The sequence below is a fragment of the Schistocerca piceifrons genome, chromosome 7 (genome assembly GCF_021461385.2).
Source record: "Schistocerca piceifrons isolate TAMUIC-IGC-003096 chromosome 7, iqSchPice1.1, whole genome shotgun sequence".
In the NCBI taxonomy this organism is placed as follows: Eukaryota; Metazoa; Arthropoda; class Insecta; order Orthoptera; family Acrididae; genus Schistocerca; species Schistocerca piceifrons.
The window spans coordinates 494,651,400-494,675,099 of NC_060144.1; positions in this window are offsets into that span (position 1 = coordinate 494,651,400).

The window sequence follows — 23,700 nt, forward strand, 5'->3', positions numbered from 1 at the left end:
GGGACCGTAAAAAGCTCAAAAGGGACATTAAGAAAGTGTGGGGAATACTGACAACAGTGTGCTTGTATGAAACTTCCTGGCAGATCAAAAGTGTGTGCCGGACCGAGACTCGAACTCGGGACCTTTGCCATTCGCGGGCAATTGCTCTACCAATTGAGCTACCCAAGCACGACTCACGCCCCGTCCTCACAGCTTTACTTCTGCCAGTACCTCGTCTCCTACTTTCCAAACTGTGAGTCTCGGTCCGGCACACAGTTTTAATCTGCCAGGAAGTTTCATATCAGCGCACACTCCGCTGCAGAGTGAAAATGTCATTCTGGGAACAGTGTGCTTGTCGCACGTCATCACATAGCCTTTCTCACCAAGGCGCTCTTTGCCTCGTTTGGTTGGGATTCTTTAACCCAGCGCCGTATTTGTATGATTTGACGCTCTCACATTACCATCTTTTCATCTCCCCGAATCCAAACGAGCGGAATTAAATTTTCAACCGACTAGCACGTGCTGAAAGAGAATCTGAAGTGGAGAAAGGAGCTGTCGGGAGAGTACTTCGAGGAGGACATAAATAAGCTTGCGCCATGGCTCACTAGATACAATGAACGGGATGGGGATTAGGCGGAAACGTAATCAACAAGTGTATCAAAAATGTCCTGGAAGTTTCTTTCAAATACACTTTTCCCAAAAACTATAATATTCTAGTATACTCACATTCTGAACATGCCTCATAAGAGTGACACAGTGTTAGTTTTACAGTGTCGCCAAGCGATTACTTCCTACGGTTATCACTCTCCTTCAGAACGTTACCTTGCTATTACATCACTTTGCGTGGGCCTTTACATCACTTTGAGTGGGCGGGAGGGAAGGGCACTCGCTGCCGCCTCGCCTGCGCGCCGCTTTGATCCTCAGCAGGTGCTGACAGGCCGGGGGGCCACGCCCTCGTACATCACAGACCGCGGACCCGCTATTTGGAAGGCCGCCAGGGTCGCCGGCATAACGGCCGATTCCCCCCGCGGTCCCGGCGACACAATAAAGTGGGGGTCCTCCTTCCTCCGTCGCGGTATCTCGGGCGTGTATTTATAGGCGCCGCTCGCGAGACCCCCAATTGTCGCCGCCGTTTCCGAATCTGGCGCCGCACGTACATCTCGCCGCCCTCAACTTTCTCTCTTTCTGCGCCGGAGCACCCTTTCTGAGCTCCCGGCCTCCACCGGACGTAAACATCGTCGCTGGCGCCGCCACCAATTTCGTCGCAGACGCATATCCCCGGCCTGCAGTCTTCGCGTGCCTTCCAGCGGACAGACGGTGCTCCGTCTCCTTGTCACTGCACTCCGTCTAAACGCGGGCGGATATTTACTTTCTGCGCTGTCTGCTACGTCGCCCGGTGATATCTTCGCGGATACGCGGATGTTGTGATGTCGCGCCTCTTCCGCCTTCCTACGCTATTGTATTCCGCTCGGCGGAGCTTGCGAGTGGTGAGAGATTTCGTCGTAAAAGCGAAACGTGTTTTGTATACAACTTCCTGCACCGGCGTACTTTTGTTTTCGTTACGCGTCTGACGTCTCTTTTCGCACAGACTTCCTGTCTGTCCTCCCCTGCCCTATCTAACTGGATGTCTCCGCCTGGAGTAAACTGCCACGTGCGTGTTTACGTCTCTCTGCCCGCCTATTCTAGCTGTTTACTGTTCGTTGGTCGGGTGGAAAGATTCGGCATGCGAATCTGTCGGAATAGTCGAGCCGAAGTTGACAGACCGACTGTTGATGGAACTGCCATTTACTCTTCAGTCAAATTACACAATCGGAAGAACTGGCACAAAAACAAGGCCATCGTCGGAAACGATGCAATCTTGAATCAGTTGGCCTCCGATAGGGGATCCGGATTCCAATGGTCCGGAAAATCTGAATTACATCTCCGACAGTTTCAACTGACATATACGGTTTCTCTAAATAGTATAGAATAGGATGTCCCATATAAATATTCTCTTAAAAATAAAAAAGGAAACAACAAATAAGTTGTAAACCTTCTACAGGCTAAACCCAGTTGCCAGACAAATAATGTCAGTGGTTGTTGAAGAATATTTTCTAAGTACATCATGGTGTCCAGCGACTCGTCGTACATTAATTCCATTTGTGTTTGTTTATTACCCACATTTTTATTAATACGAAGGGACGTCTCACAGAAAGTTGCGCGTTATTATGACGAGTCAAGTAATAACTTTTACTGAATTCTGCAGACCACTGCAGAAGGACAGAGACAAATGGCACTATTTATCAACGTAGTCACCGAATCTCTCTAAACAACCGTTGGAACTTACTACTGTCGTTCAATTCCTCGGCGATAGGAATCCACTCGCTCATTGATCACGGACTCATTCCAAAACCGCTGTGTGAATAACCTCATCGTTGGATGATCTCTTATCTCCCCCCCCCCCCCCGCAATACCCCCCACCCCCTTCTCGTTTGTCCTTTCCCCAGTTCCTTGAAGATTGTTCTTTGTGGTCGATGTCGATGGTCTTTCTTCCGTATCAACATCACCCGCCTCTGTGCGGACTTAAAATTGTTGGCGCCATTTCACTAAGCCTGGACCCATTTGGTCTATATACCGTCACGGCAAAACTGTGTGCAGTTTAAATGTTTCGCCCGCAAGAATTGTACTGTCACTCGTCCTTTAACTCTGGATTACGTTTCCAGATTCCACGAAATTTCGCTCCCACTGCGATTCATCTCTTATCCGTACCGCAGCAGAAACGTGTACTTGGTTTTAGCCGAGTCATATGGCACTTCTCCTGTAGCAAAATTGTGGAATTTTTTTTCTCAGCGGTTGTATGTGTTTTTTTTTTTCGGGTGCTGAACCCGAGTGTCATTTTTGCTGTCTTGTAGCAGGTCAGATCCAAGAAGGAAAACGCAAGAAACCTCAAAACTTTCGTACTTTGTTCACTTTTTCGCATATATCTCGAAATTAATACGAGGTATGTCCACAAAGTAAGTTTAGTTTGGTTATATAAAACAAACGTGTACAGTTACAAAAAAAAATATTGTACAAAAATCTACAACTGTTAAAAAAACTTTTCTACATAGCTTCCGAAATCTTGTAGGCACTTGTCATAGCGTGGCACAAGTTTTTGTATGCCTTCTTCATAGAAGGTTGCCGCCTATGTATTCAACCATGTGGTAACATGTTCTTTCAGCTCGTCATCTTCTTTGAAGTGGTGACCACCAAGGACAGATTTTGGGCGTAACAAGAGATGAAAGTCGCTAGGAGCGGGCTGTACGGAGGATGATCAAACGCCTCCCAGTGAAATTCCCGTAAGAGTTGTTTGGTCACATTCGCCGTATGAGGTCGGGCATTATCGTGAAAAAAAAAACACTTTTTAACAGTAATACTCGGCGCTTGTTCTGTATTGCGTGGCGCAATTTCTTAATGGTCTCGCAGTAACCATGTGCATTGATTGTTTGGCCTCGTGGTAAGAAATCAATCAGCAAAATGCCTTTTCTGTCCCAAAAAACGGTGCACATGACTTATCGAGGTGTCAAGATTTGCTTAGGCTTAACCTTCGTTGGGAATGAAGTGTGGCTCCATTCTGCTGATTGCCGTTTTGTTTGAGGGGTGTCGTACGATACCCAAGTTTCATCCCCCGTGACTACCCGAGAAAGAAAACCATCGCCTTCTTCATTATAGCGACTCAAAAATGGAAGTGCACTGCCCATCCATTGTTTTTAGCGTTGTTCAGTAAGAATTTTGGGTACCCAACGTGAGAAAAGTTTTCGAAATTTCAGTTTTTCAGTAACAATTTCATGAATTAGTGATCGTGAGATATACGGAACTTCCATAGCAAGGGCACTAAGTGTAAACTTACGGTTGTGCTTAATCTTCTCTTCAATAGTGTGAACCAGTTCATCAGTAACCACAGACGGGCGTCCATTCGTTCTTCATCGTACACTTGATCACGTCCTTCATCGAACAGTCTGACCCATCTTCTAACCATTGAATCACTCATAGCATTTTGTCCGTAAACCTCGCAGATTTACCGATGAATTTCCTTTGGTTTAACTTAGCGTTTAGAAAACGAATCACAGATCTGATTTCACACGCGGCGGAGTTTTCAATTACGGCTGACATTATAAAGAAGCACTACAAAGCACACGTAGGCAGCAGCGATCTGAAAATGGCGTATATGTCTTCTCCTTGAGTCAGAGTAACTGCCGCGCATGCTCGGAACTGCGATCGTAGCGCTGCCGCGGATAGAAATAGAAACGGAACTTAGTTTGTGGACGACCCTCGTACGTTTTTCAAAGATGCCAAATTTCCTGCAAAATGGGCCACTAAAGTTTGGCTTTCTGATGAGCGCAATAGGCGCAAGAGCGCGATGAAGAGTGGTATTTCTTGGCCCTTTCGAGAAAACGTCAAAAATGTCCACTAACACCCCCTGCAGCTTTAGAAGTAATCATGTCATCAAGAAAGACCCTTAAATCACGCAACATTTCATTAAATTTCCTGCAAGAGACGACTCAAACGTGGATGGAGCAGGGCGAATATTAGTAAAAATGCCTTGTGCTTCTTACAGCAGCCAAACGACATTTCCCACCTGTCTGTCTTTCATCGGCGATATACGCTTAAAAGAAGTCGCTTTAAATTAACTGATGAGAAAGCATGTATGTCGAAAACATCAGTAAATTATATTTTAAACATATTAGGTACATGACACTGAATAGCAAAATCAGTATGCGATTTGTGTGTAGTAACGTACATATGTCATGAAATGAGTGAATGCCGACCGCAGGATTGGGTTCTCACATCGAGTAGGTAGCCTGTCTGCGAAAAACGAAGGCATTTACCGATGGAATATGGATACGAAAGACAGGTGGATTGTAAAATGAATTATCGATGTATAAAGAAATATTTGTACTGGCATCGTGTGCGCAGTAACTTTACTCGTCTCCGTTTGGCTGTGGTAGCCCAGGCGATGTTTCTTGGGCACTAGACGGTCCAGGTAAAGCGTCAGGCGCCGTGGTATGTCCTGGCCGAACTGTGAGAGGTTGCCGACCTTCAACTGAAAAAAATGTAAATGTATGATTAATGTTATGATAGAGGAAATTCATTTAATAAAGATGGATGATGATTAAAATATTATATGAAATAATACCTGCTGTCGCCTCAGGTGCTTCAGACAGTGGTACTGCAAGGAGCTCGTTCATATGGTCATCATCTTCTATATCAAAATTGTCGTCGATGTTGGAACACGAACGATCACATTGCTGGCACACTTTCATACAAAAGAGTTGTGCTCACCTAAACGCACATCCACCTTGTCAACCTGTCTATCGTTTGCAAGATATAATCTGAAGAAGCCTCTCATTATCCGAGCTTTCAAGTGTGGTAATGCGAGCCAACCAGCTCCACCCCCACTGTTCTAGATTCTGTTAGTATAGAACATGGGACAGACGGGGACTTTCTGTTGCACAGATTTGTATGGTCGGGTGGGTGTACCTTCGAACAAATCTGCTACTCATATGACAATGCGCTACTCTTGCGAAGCAATTGTCTTAGCATGGGACGACATGTGTAACTTACTTCTGAAGTCTCTACGTATCTATAATACACTAGAAACATCTGCACAACAGTACGGCAAGCGCAGTGTGTTTTGTCTGAAAACAAATTAATTCCATTCACTAGCCGTTGTTAGTTAACGAGCATTTCGCTCTCATTTAAGTGTATGGCCGAAAGAGTCAGCCTTCAGGAATTGTGAAACGAACCCTGTCGTCCAGGACCGGATGCCACAAAGGGCGCAGATTCACCACGAGATGGGGAAACTCACAGGCGTCTATTGTCTATTGAGGCCTAAGCGCTGCAGTGTGCGAGTGAGACAGACGTGAATCTACGTCATAGAGAAACCCTGCAGAAGCCTTTTGTGGGCAAGGAGACGTAGCAGTGTTAAATATGGCGGACCTAAGAACGGCCACAAAGGGAAACATTTATGAAAACTATTTAATTCTGTAGTAGTACAAGTAATCAAGACACAGTAATTTTAAGCTGCCATCCTCCATAAATTTTCGTGGTGATCCCAATAAAACTTGAATGTTGATCATATTTATAATAGTCTAGTATTTACTGTTAAAGTGAAATTAGCAAGTTTTGTGACGAAGATCTGAATGCTAAAATGTAAACGCTTTGGTCGATCTTAACGATCGACATTTCATGTAGAATCGCATCATTAAAATGACAAACATTGTAAATATCAACTCTGTAACTTTATCTGTTTAAAAGATGTAGTAAATTTAAATTATCGGTATTTACATTTAAGCATCATATCCTCATTTACTAGACACAAAACATATCGAGCGATGACAACATGACACCTTATTGAATCATTAGGTAATATAATATTTGTTGTAAAGTTTAGGGCACAATAGTTATTTTGTTCTTTATATATTTATCAGAAAGCACACTGGTGCAAGGCTACTGGGTGTGACATTCAAATTTAAGAAGGAAATTCTATTGTAACCGCATGTGATCCCGAACATCTTCAGGATGTTAGCTCGCACCCTGCAGACTGTTGACAACAGTAATGTCCACTTCACTCTCCGCCATCAAGCGTGGATTCAACACATCTCGTTTCTGTCTTGGATTCGTTTTTCCGGCAATGTTAGTTGCACGTTTAAGGTAATACCCATCAATATCGATAGGCTTATCTACGCACCTCGCATATGGATTCACTAAATGCAGTGAAAGAGCGGCAAAAGGATGCCTTGCTGAACTGTTTCCGCTGAGATGTAAGCGTTTCATGAGGGTTTTTGTTTTATTATGTGACTGAATGTTGCACAATTTTTGATTTTTGTGAAGGTACTTTCACAGAAAGAGGTAACTGTGGAAACGACTAAATAAATCTAGAATAAGAAACTACCTGGCAGATTAAAACTGTGTGCCCGACCGAGACTCGAACTCGGGACCTTTGCCTTTCGCGGGCAAGTGCTCTACCAACTGAGCTACCGAAGCACGACTCACGCCCGGTACCCACAGCTTTACTTCTGCCAGTATCTCGTCTCCTACCTTCCAAACTGTACAGAAGTTCTCCTGCGAACCTTGCAGAACTAGCACTCCTGAAAGAAAGGATATAGCGGAGACATGGCTTAGCCACAGCCTGGGGGATGTTTCCAGAATGAGATTTTCACTCTGCAGCGGAGTGTGCGCTGATATGAAACTACCTGGCAGATTAAAACTGTGTGCCCGACCGAGACTCGAACTCGGGACCTTTGCCTTTCGCGGGCAAGTGCTCTACCAACTGAGCTACCGAAGCACGACTCACGCCCGGTACCCACAGCTTTACTTCTGCCAGTATCTCGTCTCCTACCTTCCAAACTTTACAGAAGTTCTCCTGTGAACCTTGCAGAACTAGCACACAGTTTTAATCTGCCAGGTAGTTTCATATCAGCGCACACTCCGCTGCAGAGTGAAAATCTCATTCTGGAAACATCCCCCAGGCTGTGGCTAAGCCATGTCTCCGCTATATCCTTTCTTTCAGGAGTGCTAGTTCTGCAAGGTTCGCAGGAGAACTTCTGTAAAGTTTGGAAGGTAGGAGACGAGATACTGGCAGAAGTAAAGCTGTGGGTACCGGGCGTGAGTCGTGCTTCGGTAGCTCAGTTGGTAGAGCACTTGCCCGCGAAAGGCAAAGGTCCCGAGTTCGAGTCTCGGTCGGGCACACAGTTTTAATCTGCCAGGTAGTTTCATATCAGCGCACACTCCTCTGCAGAGTGAAAATCTAGAATACATTGTTACTCTGGAACGAGCCACAGGAGACCACTGGCCCATGATACCAAAATATTCAGGAAGAATCCGAAAAAAATCCCAGATACTATGTCGTTAGAATCTGGTGTCAGCTACAGGGATGGACAAAGTATAGGGACACCAAAAGTGCAACACATTATCTTGCCTAATACGGCGTACAAAAGCTTCCAATCGTTCCGGAATAAATATAGTTGCTGCATGGTTTTCAAGAGAATCTTATACCATTCTTTCCGCAAAATAGTGACAAATCCAGGTAACGATGATGAAGGTGAATAGCGATCGCGTGAAATTCTCCCCAAAGTAGACGAAAAAAGCTCAGTAACAATGAGCTCTGGTGACTGATGGCCAGGAGAAATGCGACAATTGATCATCGTGCTCACGAAACCTGTTCTGAACAATGCGAGCTGTGTGAACAGCGACCCTTTCGACTTGGAATACAGAATCATCGCTGGGAAACGAAACTTGTGCCATGGAATAGACCTGACCAGCCAAAGTGGTCGATGATGACCTTGCAGAATAACCATGTGGCCCATGTAGTATCACCGAGCGAGGTGGCGCAGTGGTTAGACACTGGACTCGCTATCGGGAGGACGACGGTTCAATCCCGCGTCCGGCCATCCTGCATTAGGTTTTCCGTGATTTCCCTAAATCACTCCAGGCAAATGCCGGGATGGTTCCTCTGAAAGGGCACGGCCGACTTCCTTCCACATCCTTCCCTAAACCGATGAGACCGATGACAACGCAGTCTGGTCTCCTTGCCCAAACAACCAACCAACCAACCAACCAACCAACCACGTAGTATCACGATGTGGCTGCGCAGATCATCACCAGACTCCTTCTACGTTTCACTCTTTGGACGTAAACTCGGCTAAATGTTCGAAACAGAGTGCAACAAGACTCATGTGACCAAATTACTTTCTTCCATCGCTCCACAGTCCAGGTTCTATGGCTTTGGGCGCCACTTTTTCCATCGCTGATGAGTAGTTTGGAATTTCCTACTCGCCCTGCATTTCCCTTGGAGATGCTTCGGTGGTGACAGGGACTGCGAACGCAACAATTATTTCAGCAATAACTTCTGGAGCTGTCGTTCTCTTATTTTTCGTCACAATCCTCCTCAATGGCCATCTGTCACGATGACTCAGCACACACTTTCAACCGCGCTGTAACTTAGCGGATGAGGATTTCTCGCTTTCCCTGTATGCGGTATCGACATTCGATACGGCACCTCTTCAAACACCAAACACGTCGGATACTTTGATTACGGAAACACCACACGAGCACCAACAATTTGCGAACGTTCGAATTCACTTAGCTGCGACGTAACGCTCTCACATCTACACAGGACACTGTTTTGCCCATAACTGACACTTGCTACCTCTAGAGGACGTATTGGGAATTGCATATATGTTGTCCGTTCCACAGCCAGATGCCTTGGTCACCACATCAGCGGCGTTTCCGTTGAATAGCGTTTACCTTACGGGTATATAAGCGGCAGTCGGAAAAGTTTGTTTCCTCGACTGCTAGAAAAATACGCGTTCTGTACACCATACATTTTAATGAATAGTGCTCGGTTTTTCAACATCTATCAGTCCCGCCAGTTCTCAGTCGACTCCGTGTCATGAACTTTAGGGGTAATTTTTTCAAAAACAGGTTGATGTTGAACAAAAAAATCTTACAACCTTTAATTTGAGGTTGTACTTAAACGACTTGCCAAATAAGAGGAGAATCGATTGGCCGCGTCTGGGGGCTTCCCCTTTTAGAGAGACACTAGGAACAGCCGCCAGCAGCGCAAACGAGTTTGCCGGGTTATCTGTCTGTAGGAGCCTCGCTCAGGATACAGTAACATTCCGGTTAACCGAACAAGGGTCAACCGAAACTCGGGTTATTCGAAGGTAACCAAGATCGCAAAAATAAAAATATAATAAATGTATACTGCACAAAATAATTCGATGGCGAGAATGTGGTCGGCTACAGCTAGTGGGAAGAAGTGAGCGCCTGACCTTGAGTTGCTCCGCCAGCAACCTACAGCCAGCAATACTCCATTCAGTTGCAAGTGTATCTTTGTGTTGCGGTGACTAAGCAGAAACGTCTTGTGAATACTTTCACTAGTAAATTAGTTACTAATAAAGATGTTAGAAAATGAATTTTATTAAAAACTGTTATGACTGAATATGGAGTTGGTATTTCTACCGTTTCAGAAAGGGTGAAATCTATACCAAAACTTCTACAGCAAACTGTGAAATATTCTCACACTATACCACTGAAAACATTTGACTTTGAAAAAATAGGTGAAGCTATTTAACACCGAGAAAAGTCATGCTTTTAACAGACTCGATACTTCAAGAAAAAGCCAAAATGTTACCTTAGTTGTTACGTGAGGAGGGAAAAGACATTGTTTTCAAGTTCTGGGTGGTTAAACAGATTTAAATATAGATATGACATTTGGCAGCTGAATGTGTGTGGAAAGAAGCTGCTTGCAGAACGAGACGCGGCTAATGTGCCCAAAACAGAGCTTGAAGATTGCACACAAGGGTGCAGTAAGGAGGGATTTCAAGATGTTGCCTACAAAAATCTTTCAATTCTCCAAAACACATGCCTGTCCTAGGACAGAAAATGAAAAAAAGAACGATTGTCTGCTCTTTCTGCATTAATCACTTTTGGCACACATTAACTGCCTAACGCGTGTCGGTAGGAAGAACTCTGCCCTTGAAAGATGTCGCCCGAAACATACTACTAGTATTTTAAATAGCTGGAAGAAGTTCTTCGATGTCATCTGAAACTTCTTGCCGAATAGTTTAGTAATTAGTTTGTACCGAAATCTGTGAAGCTTTTCACTCAAAAAGGCCTGCCTAAAAAGTAATCTTATTAAGTGACAATGCTCATATGCTTCTTGTTGGTTAAGTATTGGTGGTGTTGTTGTGCGTTTCCTTCTGCCAAAGGTTAGGGCATAATAGCGACATTTAATCGTCGTCATCGAGGGCTGTTTTTGAGAACCACTGTGGAAAATAGAGACAAGCAAAACAAAAGTTATGAATGAGTGCTAAAGGCAGTAAATATGAAACACGTAACTTGTTGATTTATGCAAACCTGGTGTAATGAGAAAGCAGAAACTGTTCAGAGGTGTTGGAGAAAACTGTATCGTATGTTCTGCTTGGAGTGAGGGATACTTTATTTTTCTTGCTCTTCTGTATTTTATAATTGTAACATATATATCGTTCCAGACATGCCAGATTCATTATTGCCCTTATTATGTGGGGCAGCTGTGTATTACTGGTCAGTGGTTTTAAGTATTTGACACTTTTTGGTAAAGATTTTAAAAAGTGCTCCTATAGTTTTCTGTACGGTTTCATATTTAAAGATTTTTACATGCCAACACGGCATTCAATTTTGTAATACACCCCGTATGTGGATTTGTTGTGTACTACTGATGTGTGATTTTTAAGTATTCGACTCTTTTAGGTAAATATTTTGAAAGGTTTTAATTTTATCGTGGACTTGTACGGTTACTGTATGAACTGTTGTATTCGTGATGGCTAGAGAAGATTTTATGAAATAGAAAAGGTTTCCTATATCCTGATAGGGAGCCCCCTTCTCGAGGTTTCCTTAGGACACAGGCAGGAGTAAACTCCCAATTACCTGTGTGCACTGTAAATGTACATTACAAATTTTCGACATCTTCGGAAATACCATTTTCGACTTTGTTATGTTAGTTTAAAACGATATGTACTGTATCTCTGACATATTCTTAAGAATTTCTTAATGACTTTATTATGCATGAGTGTAAATTTGGTCTCCTGCCCTGCAAGGTGATTTGAAAATGTGTCTTGAACCGAAACTGCTCATCGAATGAAAAATAAAATATTTGCAACCCGGACTGGTTTTTCTTACGATTGATTAACGGAAGTTGCTGATTCAAGCTACTCCAGCATACTGGAAGTTCATAATTAATAATGTTGACACTGATTCTAATGTGCCCACCTGCCGTAAAAAATGGCGCGTGTAAACGAATCTTTACGACTGATATAAAGACGTTCCTCATTGACCTCATTGGGGCACTGTGGCTTTGGTGTGGTGACTCTTGATTAGTTTTTTGAGTCATAAACGATTACCGTATAGACGTGCGATAGACGCATTTCATTGGCTCGACACCAAAATATGAATACGATATACAGACCACTCGAGTGCGTAGTATGACAGTTTTGACGGAACACTTCCCACTCCACCAGTCGCAAGGGGCAAAGGAGTGGTTGATATCGTGAAGTCTATCGACAGGCACGCAACCAGCTACGAGAACAGATTTTTTTAACAACCACTACCTGCTGAATCTACGTTCCCTTCGTATCTGCTGACGAACCATCCAGATTCATTCCTGTATACGACATCAACAGGGAATTAAATAAGAAAAGCTTATGCAAAAAGAGTGACGAAAAACTTGCAGACGATTTGGTGCAGCTAGATGAAATACTGCGAAGCAGCGTTATTACTTAATATCAGCCTTTGTCTCAGGAAACAATGTGCTTGATTTCTTGTCATTGCGAAATTTATAGTGTCTTCAAAACAAAATATAAGTTAGGCTATCAAGAAAAATAAAACAGTGTTATGGCGTGGACACAAACTGAGTTAGGTCGTGCTGGTGGAATTAAATTAGGAAATAAGACGCTAAAATTATATAGCAAAATAAAAGACGATGGCATTAGTAAATAGGAAGTTAAATGTTGCAGCTAAGAAAGTAACCACAAAGTTATTCATAAGGAGTAAATATATCAAGATGTCACTAAGCCATACTGTACAATCTGGCGAATTTTCCGACTTACCTTAGGCATTAAATGTTTAGCTTAATAGCTGCCGAATTATGACGAGATTTTAGAAACAGGACGTGAACGACACAGTATTTGGTACTTGATCAAATAATAACAACGCAGCAGGAACGCAAACCACTGTTCCGCCATCAGAAGAAGAGGTGCAAAACGTCTGCCCAACTGCACCAAACTTAAGTACAGTTCTACATCTACATTACTACTCTGCAATGCCTGACTGAAGTTTTATCGAACCACAGCCACGCTATTTCATTATCATTCCACTCTCGAACAACGAGCGAGAGAATCTAACAAATTAAATCCTTCCGTGTAATCTCTTCTTTTATTGCGGTAATCATTTCTTCCCATGTAAGTGGGAGGCAACAAAATATTTTCGCACTCTGAGGAGAAAGTTTATGATTGAAATTTCGTGTAAAGACCTCGCCGTACCGAAAAATGCCTTTGTTTTAATTAGAGTCACTCCGAATCGAGTGTCATATCCGTGGCACACACTCCCCCTTCCCCCCCACCCCCACCCCCCCACACAACCCCTATTTCTCTATAATAAAACGAGCTGCTCTCCTTGAACTTATTCAATGTCCTTCATGAATCATATCTTGTAAGGATCCCATAAGCGCAGCAACACTCTAGCAGAGTATAGACAAGTGTAGTGTAGGCAATCTCTTTGGTAGATCTGTTGTATCTTATGAGTCTTCTGCCAATAAAACGCAGTCTTTGGTCAACCTTCAACAAAACCTATTCTGTATGAGGTTTCCAATTTAAGTTGTTCGTAATTGTAATCCCTAGGTATTTAGATGAATTGATAACCTTTAACCTTGTGGTGCAGTTGTTGTCCACTGCAGTGGACAGCTGTTGAAGTCGCTTCTTTCCCGTTTTTAGTCAGTCGTGGGACTGCAAATGCACTCAGGTCACAGCTAAAGTCGGGAGTATCCGTTGGGGTGGACTGCGTGTATTTGTATCCTCAGCAGTGATTCTAAACGCCAAAGAAGCGACTTTAACAGCTGCCCACTCTGCATTGAAGAATTGCACCATATGGTTAAATTCATTTCAATTTTCGTGTAACGAAATTTAACGATCTATTTTAGTATTCATATGGAGAATCTGATACTTTTTATTGTTCTTGGTAAAGTGCAAACCTAGCACGATGCAGATATATTGTATAAATAATTTTGTGACTCGTACTGGTACTGATTTTCTAACGAATGTAGTAGACGGTTAACGACAGCATCGTCTGCAAAAAATCTAAAAGGAATGCTCATATAGTTTTCCAAACCGTTTATGCATATTGCAAAGGGTCTATAGCACCCCCTTGGGAAAACCCAGCTATCATTTTTGCTTCAGTGGATGATTTCCCGTACGCTTAAGTGCATGCTTGTAGTCCACTAGTCTGTGGCCTTCTGTTGTAGAGATCGGACAACTTTCTCGTGAACCTACTCTAACTCCAATAACATACACTAAAGCGCGAAGGAAACTGGTATAGGCATGCGATTCCAAGTACAGAGAGTCAAATACAGACATATGTAAACAGACAGAATACGGTGCTGAGGTCGGCAAAGCCTGTATAAGACAAGAAGTGTCTGGCGCGGTTGTTCGATGGGTTACCTCGGCTACAATGGCAGGTTATCAAGATTCAGGTGAGTTGAACGAGGTGTTGTAGTCGATGCACGAGCGGTGGGACACAGGATCTCCGAGGTAGCGATGAAGTGGGGATTTTCCCGCACATCCATGTCACGAGTGTACCGTATCAGGAATCCGGTAAAACATGAAATCTCCGACATCGCTGCTTCCATGAAAATCTTGCAAGAACGGAACCAACGACGACTGAAGAGAATCGTTCAACGTGACAGAAGTGCAACCCTTACGCAAATTGCTGCTGAATTCAATGCTGGGCCATCCAGAAGTGTCAGAGTGCGAACCATTCATCGAAACGTCATCGGTATGGGATTTCGAAGCCGAAGGCCCCCCTCCTGTATCTTTGATGAGTGCACGACACAAAGCTTTACGCCTCGCCTGGGCTCAACACCGAAATTGGACTGATTGACTGGAAACATGTTGCCTGGTCGGATGAGTCTCGTTACAAACTGTATCGAGCGGATGGACGTGTACAGGTATGGAGACGACCTCATGAACCTAGGGACCCTACATGTCAGCAGGGGACTTTCAAGCTGGTGGACGCTCTATAATGGTTTGGGGCGTGTGCAGCTGGAGTGATAACGGGACGCCTGATACGCCTACATTCGACTCTTGACAGGTGACACGTACGTAAGCATCCTGTCTGATCACCTACATCCATTCCTGCCCATTTTGCGTTCCGAGGGACTTGGGCAATTCCAACAGGATAACGCGACACCCCACACGTCCAGAATTGCTACACAGTGGCTCCAGGAACACTTTTCTGAGTTTAAACACTTCCGCTGGCCACCAGTGCCCTGCAAGATTCCTGGTGTCAATTCCCTTCAGCACTACTTCAGACAACAGTCGAGTCCATACCACGTTGTGTTGCGGCACTTTTGCGTGCTCTTGGGGACCCTACACGATATTGGGAAGATGTACCAGTTTCTTTGGTACAGTCGAAGAGGGTGGGAGGCGGCAGGTTAATTTTTAGTTGCTCACTTAAACAGCTGCAATATTAATTCGATACGTGATTACGGCACAGGAAGTTGTAAAGTACTTTGATGGGCATCCATAAATAGGCTGAAGCTTGACACTCGTTACTTACTTTCCCTTGTCCACATTTCAGCTCGACTAGACTGAAAAACAAAGTCATACTCTGTACTTTGAAAAAGTAGTAAGGAAATGATGGGGATAACTTTAACGTTCATTGTTTTTAAAAAAAACGTGTAGTCAAAGATCAGTTGTTTCACACGTGGCAGGAAGTAGTACATACTGGTGTTACAAAAGCGAAAGTAACTCTGCTGTTACGCTTTCACGACTAAACTGCTGAACAGATTTTGACAAAATTTTATATATGGAGACAGTTTGAAGGCTTAGAAAGAACATACGCTGCCTTAGAAAGTGTGTAGTACAACGTATTTATTGATTTGAATAATATAACGCGACTTAGGGAATAATAATTACTCTTCGAAAAAGCTATTTACTCTTTGACTTTTGAACTTAATCAGAAGTGTGCAAATGCAGTTAGTGCTTGATATGTTCTACGTAATATGATTCAACGTAATGAATACAATGTTTATACGATCACCAACGTATTTAATCCGTGCCTCCATATTAATATCAGTCACAAAACCGTCACATTTTAGCTGCTCAGCGTCATGCGCCTCGTATATCTTCTTTGTTGTGTTTACATTTCCGTGAACAGTTCGCGGTAGCGCAGCTAGCTTTTCTGTTTCACGATCTTGGGTTCCCTGGTTCAGTTCCCCCACCGGTTAGTTTTTTTCCGCTCGCGTCTGGATGTGCACGTTGTCCTCAGCATCATTTTATCATCGTCGACGAGCAAGTCACTGAAGTGGCGTCAAATAAAAAGACTTGCGCGCTTAATCCATGCTAATCCACACTTCCATACCAATATTATAAATACGAAAGTAAATATGTCTGTTACGACTAAACCGTTGACTGATAATCATGAAATTTGGAATGACACAGCTTGAACACTGAAGAAGAAGAAAGGATACTTTATAAAGTGTGTAGTACAAGATATTTAATGATTTCATGAATGTTACGCAAATTAAGAAAAACTGTTTATTTTTAGAAAAAACTATTTGCTCTTTCGCTTTTGAATTTTATCATATTTTGAAAATGCTTTTATTGGTCGATATATTCTACGTAATATGATTCACCATAATTAACACAATGTTTATTGAATTCTCAGCGTGTTTAATCCATACTTCCATGCTAATGCTAGTATTATTAATTGCGAAAGTAACGCACTCTGATAACTTTCAGGACTCTACCTCTAAATCGAATCCTACGGTATTTGGTATGGGGGCAGCGTGAACCCTAAAGGAGACCATAGACTACTTTAGAAAGTTGTATCTTTGTGAGTATTATTGTGTCAGGCAAATCCAACACCTTCCATGAAAACCCTGACATGATAAGCAAATCCAGTAGTATGTCACATAGCTCCGAATAAATCGTGACATTAATTAACCAAAGTAATACGAGTAACGAGTGAGCAAATGGAATACCACAGACTAACACAAGAATGCCTAAATGCATGTCATACCTTCCCACCATGAGACAGACGCAGTTCCGAGGGGAGAAACAAGAACAGAAGCCGAGAGCAGAACCGTGTTAAGCTGGAAGGCCCTACGATAAGGGACGGACACCCACGTCGCCAGCTAACCGCTAGGACCACCCCCAGCCCATGTTAAAAGCTAGAGCCCTCCAGAAGAACAGTATAGATCTTACGATAACACAAAAAGGGCCACCCCCCCAGCCGCAAGTTCTAGCGTGAGACTTTTTCACGTCTCTGTTACGTCAGGACCACCCCCCCCCCCAGTCCATGTTAAAAGATAGAGCCCTCCAGAAGAACAGTGTAGATCTTACGATAACACTAAAAGGACCACACCAGCTGCAGGTTTTAGCGTGAGACTTTTCGCGTCTCTATTACGTTGGAAACTTTAAAAACATTGCCCCACCACGAAAAGTATAACGTTTCTCATTGGATGGATAGAATTTTTGTAGGCAGAGCTTAAGGTTAACATTGAGACCCTGATTGGTCAGGTGAAAACACAGCCGGATAGTTTTTTTAAACCAACTTCGGTAAATTGTAGTAAGGAGAAGTTAGGAGAGAGTTGCTTCCGAGACGGTGAGGTGAGTGGAGCTGTGCTGCCCGCCGCCCCCTGACGAACACCGACAAGGTAATGAACGCACGTGATGCCGCATAACAGCGTATAAAGCTTCACTCAGAACTGCAGAAGTCTCATCTGTTACACCCCCTTTTTGCGTAATACTAGTGTCGATCGTCAATTAAATCTCATGGTGTTCACATTTGCCACTTGAAGTAAAAATCTGAAACGTGATGATTTTTCTGTTATATCGTTACTGAGAAGCCACATCATCCACTGTAATTTACGACAAGTTAGATAAGTAATTAAAGATAATTGAGGGTCACTGTAGACCATTTTGATAGTTTTCTCTGTTGTGAAACTTAATTTAAACCTAGATTATAGATGTGATATGGCATAGGTCATCCTTCGATCCATTGTAGAGCTTGGAAACCCACTTAGGGAATATTCGTTCACATTTTTGTTGAACGCAGTTGGTTTTTATCATCCTGTATTAAAACATTTCCTTTTATCAATAGTGCAACTGATAAACAATGTTTTGTGAGTAGAATAAAATTCCCTATGGTAAACTTAACTGCTTTTTCGACGTTATTTTACCAGCTAACTCAAAATAGGAAAGCCTTGAACCCCTTCCACTAAATTTAGTTGGTATTAAGATTCTTTTACAGGGAGTGCAGTGGAGCTGACGCTGAAATCGTTAAGTATTTGGTTATATCATCGCTAGTCTCACTGAACTCTTCAGAACTCTACATGTCATGTGTGGTCTGGCGTCTCCTTACCAGCAACAGGTCCCAGGTTCAAACTAGTCAATTCCCTAAAAAACACGCTCAGAGTGTCGTTGTGCAGAAGTGGTAGGGAGACACGATATAGATCAACAGACACCATGCAGAATGTTAGAAAATGGCGACCCTGCCAGGATGGTAAAATAACCATGATTGAAGGTCGACCACATGCCTAACTAGGTCAGAAAAATATCCTGTTAAAAAATTTTCGTAATGAAAAAAATTTTTTTTTGAAAGGCACATATAGTTGAAAACAGTAGCTGCAGCGATAGATAGTGAGACATTCTAGCAGAGACAATATCCTAATTAAGTTATGAATTTTAAAAATTGTTAGAATTAAGTTTTCTCCTCAATGCAAGCGCACGGGTGGTGGATACTTCGTTGACAAGTTGGTTCTGACCCAACAAGTAAGTGAATGGACTGTCAAGTCGTGTGTGCAAAAAGTTTAGGAAACGCTTGAGAGCGTATGAGCGTATGTTGACGCGAAGTAGGGCGCGTGAATTGCTTTTAAAACAGAAAATAAGGGATTCGGAAAGATTAGCAATGGCAAATCGAGACCTTGACCGAATTGAGGTAGAGACTCAGCATGAAAATGGACAGAGAATAGAGGACAGTACAACAGACGATGCAGTATCGCGAGAAATAGGAAATATAACGCACCATAACGAGGATAATGTACGTCAAGGAATGGAAAGCGTAAGTCAGCATATGACAGAGGAGCAGGAAAGTAGAGAGACAGTCGATGAGGATTCTAACTTGCGTCTTGAATACATAGAACCCATAGTAGAAGTAATCAGAGCTCCCTCACCTCAGAGTACAAGGAATGCGAGCAGAAACGTGTCACAGCACAGTTCAGTGCAATCGGTTGCGAACCAACACTTGGGCGAAAACACAGAGCGTAGGACGTCGGAAGAAAACGCAATAGGACCCACCAATCTGGTTCAAAAATGGCTCTGAGCACTATGCGACTTAACATCTATGGTCATCAGTCCCCTAGAACTTAGAACTACTTAAACCTAACTAACCTAAGGACATCACACACATCCATGCCCGAGGCAGGATTCGAACCTGCGACCGTAGCAGTCGCGCGGCTCCGGACTGAGCGCCTAGAACCGCTAGACCACCGCGGCCGGCCATCACCAATCTGGCAGAATTATTACAACAAATTACGGAAACCATGACAAGGCAAAATAAAGACATAGCGAACCAAATTCAAATTCAGAATGCAGAAACTACGAGACAAATGCGTGCGATTAAAGAACAATACAAAAAAATTCAGTTACACCTAAGTCATATTTAAAGACGAGGCAAAAGAATCTCGAGAAGTGATAGGAAACTTAATAACAGGTCACAATCAATTGAGAACAGACATTGGCAAGGTACAAGCGGACGTACAAACATTGAATAATGACATTCAGGACGAGATCAAAACATTACGTAACAACACCCAGGGAGAAGCCAAGAAACTAGAGAAACAGATAAACGAAATTACTAGACAAGCAGCTGGTACAGCGCGTGAAGTTGTTTGAAACGGTGTGTTACACAAACGTATCACAAAAGCAGCGCTGAAAAGATATGATAACCGCATAGTCAAAATAGAAGCGCAAACGAAGCGACAATTTCAGAAATTGCGAACAGAGTTGTTGCAAACCATTGAAGAGCGTAGCGAACAGGATCGAACAAGCACAGAGTCTGCAACCACATCCGTATCTGTAACAGCACCGGAAAACAAGCAATTAACGAAGATATTACGCATTTGCGATTCCAATCACAGGCGGAAAGTGACATACGTGAAATCAGACAGCCTGTACAGCAACAAAGATGTTTCGAAATTCTTGATGAACAAACGTCATCACAAACACATGCAGAACCACAAATGTATGTTTCAAGACCGTTTGGATCGTGCAATGAAGCAGCAAGGTTAGCCAGACAAGATACCGAACCAATACCTGACAATGGAGAAAGCCAGGTCGCGAAGAGTACAGTGCAATGCATTCAGCTACACGTTCACAACCGATGGAAGAAAATTATTGCGTACCACTCCAACGATACTACGCAAGGTTAGGCGAAAGTTACAGTGGACAATATCCAATGGATCTACCACAACCGGAAAGAACGACGGGAGAAATGATCAGACACAAAAGTGGCCAAGAATCGCGAATTTCATATGGAACTATGACGATGTACGACAACGATCATTTCCTCACAGTCAGAAAATTTCAACACTTTCGAGAAGGAAACTCATTACATCCACGAACTTTTATTGATCAATTCCGAGTAGGATTACCAGAACACTGGACGCTAGCACACAAATTAGACATTATATGTGCACACATGTCAGGAACAGTCGCAGAAACCATGCAGAATGTTGCAGCGACATGCCGATCGCACGAAGATTTCAGAGAGAAGTTTCTCTCACGATATTGGTCCAGCGAAGCACAGAACAGAGTGAAGTACGAATTATTACAGAACCCATATTTTGAAAATTCAGGAGAGAAGAGTCCCGTGAAATTTTTCGAATTAATGGCAAAGAAAAATCAATGCTTAGATGTACCATAAGTGACGGAGAGTTGATTAAATTATGCGCGATGAAGCTACCGTTGAAATACCAGCAATCATTGGTAGGTCGCGGAGGCAATGGCGTCGAAGCATTTAAAGGTATTCTAAGGGAACTAGAGTTCATATTTTCGGAAGAAGACGCAAGAAAAAGACGAAGCGCACGTGAAAACGAAAACAAAAAGCAGTGGAATCCACAAAACACAGTACGAAGAAACAATAATTACAAACCATGTGATAACTTTGCACCAAGAAACGACAAGAGATTTCAACAAAGAACCGGTTATGGATTTAGAAGAGAATATGGCAATAACTATAATTCATCCAGGAACGGCAACAACTATTACAGAAGGAATAACGACAGCCGGAACGGGTACTGGTGAACCAATAGACAGACAAATTATCAACAAAGAAACCACTATCAACGAGCTGAACAAGAAAAGAGAATACAGATAGAAGAGGTCGAGGTAAGACCACCAAACCCCGATAAACGTTCGAATCGACAGCTAAGCGCCCATGCCAAAGAGAATGACGCACCGACCCAGGACAATTGCAGCACCTTGAACAGAGAAGTAAAAATTTTATCACGAGAAGAGAAGAAGGAAGAAACAAATCCGCAGGGACCAGATGAAAACGAAGACAAGAAAGTAACAATATCGTGTTGGGACGAAATTAATTGGGAGAATACTGACGAGGAAGATGAATTACCAGAGGCATGCACAACGAATGTAAGAGGAAAAGATGAAGTAATGAGTATTGTAGAGCTATTTGAGATGGAAACCAGGGAAAGCGAATTCAATGAGGATAATGCGCAGTCGACAGATGTTGAAAATAAGTTACTAGTGGGCACACAACACAACGTATATAATGAAGGAAATTATGAAGCGATAATTAGAGCATTTAGATGCGATTATGTGGAAGTAGCGACGAAGAAGGAGAAGATAGACGAGGATGAGGAAAAAGTAGAGGATGTTGAAGAAAGCGTAAATGAAGGAACAAATAGAGGAGAGGTAATAAAAGAGAGAGAAGTAGCAGTCGAAGCTTATCCTACAGAAAGTTCGAATTCACAAGGGAAATTCCTAAAAAGACTCATGTATGATTCAGTGGAGGATTCGTTGATGCAAAGAATAACAGAACCAACCCTTTCAAATTCAACCAATTGTGAAGGCCATGGTAAAGCATATCCCAGTCAATATTGGCATTGATAGCGGAAGTGAACTGACTGTGATCTCAGAAAATGTATTCATGTAGTGTAATGCCAATGAGGAATTGCCAGTTCTGAAAACACGTGAGATTAAAGTAAGAGGTCCTATTAGAAACAAAGCTGCGGAAGTTACGAGACAAACAAGGTTAACTCTTTCGTGTCAAGGTCAAAAGATCGAAGCCAACTTCGTGATTATACCTAAACTAACTGTAGATTTGATTATAGGATCAGATTTTTTGAATGAGAGACGAGCGATAATAGATATGGGGAAAGGTAGCAGTAACATTCAGGAATGTCACACTTCCCTTTGAGCAAAAGCTAAAATTAGAAGAAATACCAGTTATAAACAAACAATTAAGAATGATGTGAGATAAAGAGGATGAAGAATTAGAATGGTAGGCACAAAAGGGGGAATCACCTCAACTCATGTTAGAAGTCCATAAAGAAATCGAGGAAAAACTGCGAGAAGTTCTAGGCATTTCGGAACACAGTAAAAAGAGAATTAGAGGGTACTTTACAAGATAAAGCAGAGGTATTTTTACCTAAGACTGGCAGTATTAAACACTTTCAGTACAAGTTTGAAGATTAATGTTATTACTGGTAAATAATCAGCACAATATTTCAAGATTATGTTGCAGGTAAGATCGTCAGGAGAAAGAAGAATGAAGAGAGAGGAAGGTGGGAAAAAGAAAGTAGTTTCAATAAAAACAAAAACAAAAATAACACCAATAGTACCATAGATTAAGGTGAAGGGATAAAGCGTAGATAGTCTAACAGCATGAAATACTAAAATGCTATACACCACAACACTACACAAAAATAAAAAACGAATTTGAGGATTCTTGTAGACGTTAAGACTCAAAACATCTTACAGTTGTAGCATGGAAAGGGCGCCGAAATTTGTAAAGCTTTTACGAAGGCGTAAAACAATGTAGGTACTAGACATATGTTAGATGATTATAAGTAAAACTTTTTTAAAGGACCATTGTAAAAACTCCAGCAAGGACGAGATACAACGACCCACAAGTTGCAGCGTGAGAAGTATCAAGAAAGGAAAGGACATAATTAGCAAGACACGATTCCTACATGGCAGAAGCGTCAAGGGAAGGGAAAGGATAGTGAGACCAACAGAAAGCCCTTGTAGCTGAAGTGGGCAGAAAATAAATCTGTTGCCAAGCTGAACCACAGGATGGCGGAACCCTGCTGGGACAGAACACGGAACCACACAGTGGCGGAACCCAGCAGAGACACGACAGGACACTGAACGCCAGAAGGGTCTCCGAATGCCCCGACTCTTCGGAGCGAGCAGAAATCGTCCCGACAAGAAGACTGCTTGGGCAAGCCACCACTGGCAAAAAAATATGTGTAAAAGCCACACTACTGCTATTAAACAACACGCTGATGCACGAAACTGAAGAAAACTTCCACAAAGTAAAAATGACACGCCCAATCAATTTATCAAACTGTTACTAAGAGGAGAACTTCAAAGCGACTAGTTATCAATAAATATTTCCATATCCTGCCCAGAGAAGAACCAAGAAGCAAGTAAGAAGCAGAGGAAAAGCAGGAAGAACAGAAGTTGAAGATTCGCAAGAATGAGACCAAGAATGAAGATGGGTGAAGAATTGACGACATACCTTCGCAAATCGCTATCTTATTGTAAACTAGTCGTCTGCAAAGTATTACAACGAAAAACGACCGCTTTCAGCGACACATAATGATGACTTTCACGCATACAAAGCCAGTAAACCACGAGATTCTGCACTCACAGCTCCATTCCATTATGGGATCTCCACACAGCAACACAAACTTGCAAAGCC